Raw genomic sequence first — 2,269 nt, forward strand, 5'->3', positions numbered from 1 at the left:
TTGTCAAAATAAACAAAATGAATGACGTGGCCCAATAAGATGCAAACACGTCAGATTATTTTACTTAGTTTTTTTTACAATCGAAAAAAGTTCATTTATTTTTTTGGATCACTAAAAAAGTTCAGTGTTTTTTTGATAATCGTAGAAAAGTTTATGTATTTTTTGGATCATTTATAAAGTTCAGTGTTTTTTTAGATTCGTTTAAAAAGTTTAATGTTTATTTGACAAAAAATAAAATTCAGTGTTTTTTTTGTTAAAATTGTAAAGTTCAGTGTTTTTTTTTGGATTTTCCAAATAAAAAATAAGTGATGAATATGTGACGAACACCGTCATTTATGATGGAAGGTATGATAGTTAAAAAAATATAGTATATTTGTAATAATAACACAAATCAATCATTATCATAATATAAAACTAAAACAAATATAATAAAATATCAATCTATATAAATATAAAAAGACAAATATCTAACATAAAAAAAAATATCACACAAATAATATATTTTCCAAGACTAAAACAACAAATTAACCATCATCATCGATAAATTCTTATTTAGTGTAATCAAAATATTCATTATTGACTAATGGTCGAGTGCTAATGTCAATCTTCACTTTCTCCGAAGCTCTCCTCGCATTCCGCCGTTCACTCGAACCTGACATTCTTCCCTATCAGTTTTGTCAAGGATCGAGCTATCTTGGTGAATCCCTCGACGAATCATCGGTAATAGCTGGCTAGTCCCAAGAAGTTTCTGGCTTCCGTCGCAGAAGTCGGGGACTGCCATTCCATAACGGCCTCGATGTTGACCGGATTGACCTGGATGCCCTGGACCGATACCATGTATCGCAAAAATCCAATCTCCTGCAACCAGAAGCTGCACTTGCTGAACTTCTTGTATAACTGGTTCTCTCTCAGCCTCCACAATATCTTCCGCAGATGCTCCTCATGTGTCTGCGGATCCGGCAAATAGATGAGGAGGTCATCAATGAAAATGATGAAAAACTCATCCAGGTAGTCCATGAACACACGGTTCATCAGTTGCATGAACATCGCAGGCGCGTTCGTGAGCTCGATAGACATGACCACGAATTCGAAGTGTCCATATCTCGTCCGGAATGCCATCTTCTGTATATCATCCTCCTTGACCCGAATCTGATGATATACGGATCGCAGATCGATCTTCGAAAACCATTTGGGCTCCTTGTAGCTGGTCCAACAACTCGTAAATCCTCGGTAACGGGTACCAATTCTTGATAGTCACTTGGTTGAGCTCTCGGTAATCGATGCACAACTGCATAGTCCCGTCCTTCTTCTTCATGAAGAGTATTGGTGCTCCCCATGATGAGACGCTAGGTGATCACTTGCGTGACGAGTCTTAAATTTATAACCCGAAACACAACTAATCCGCAAGTATACTGATGCCGTAGTACCGGGGTCGAAGACTTAAGCGGTTAAGTTAGAAATCGACTAACACTAGGAAAATGGTAAAAATAAAGTTGGATGATTGTTTTTGTGGTTTTGAAAGTTACAGAAAATTTAAATGAGAGAAATAAAATCAAAGACAATCACAATTCAAGAGAGGATAATTAAATGGCCAAGGGTTATGGGTTTCGGGGTTCACCAACATGCGGGATGTGCTAAATATTTAGAATCTATTTCATACTTCCTTTGAAATTGGGGATTCCAAGATAAAGATCGGGATTTGCTCTCTCGAGCTAAATACACGCTACCCAAGAGGACATTCCATCTACTTTCGTAACTTGGAATAAAATCTTGAGTGCATTGAACTCTCTTATCAAAATCCTGGGTTGGATTGAACCGAATTTCTTCGCTTTCAATCACTACCCTATTGAATGAATGCATCAAGGAGTCAAGGTGTCATGTCTCCATGGAAACCAAGACTCTAAAATCAACTCAAGGGATTTTCATCCCAAGAGAGCATTAAAATCCATTCATCAATCCAAAGCATTCACTCTCATTCAATGGCAATCCATCTACTCATGAATCCTAAGTCTCCAAAGAGATTCAATCAAAGAAGGATATGGAAAATAAGCATAGAAATCACTCATTGAATGAAATGAAAGTCTAATCAAAGCATAAACATAGATTCATCAAGTGGGTTCACACATCCTCACATGAGGATTCACCCTTAACTCATAACTATCTAACTACTTACAACCCATGTTCAAAAGCAAAGCAAAACGAGGATAAAGTGCAGAAATCATAGAGAGAGAGAGAGAGATGCTCAAGAAGTCTTCAATCTTCAATGGAG

This window comes from Tarenaya hassleriana, unplaced genomic scaffold, assembly GCF_000463585.1.
Source record: "Tarenaya hassleriana unplaced genomic scaffold, ASM46358v1 Cleome49, whole genome shotgun sequence".
NCBI lineage: Eukaryota > Viridiplantae > Streptophyta > Magnoliopsida > Brassicales > Cleomaceae > Tarenaya > Tarenaya hassleriana.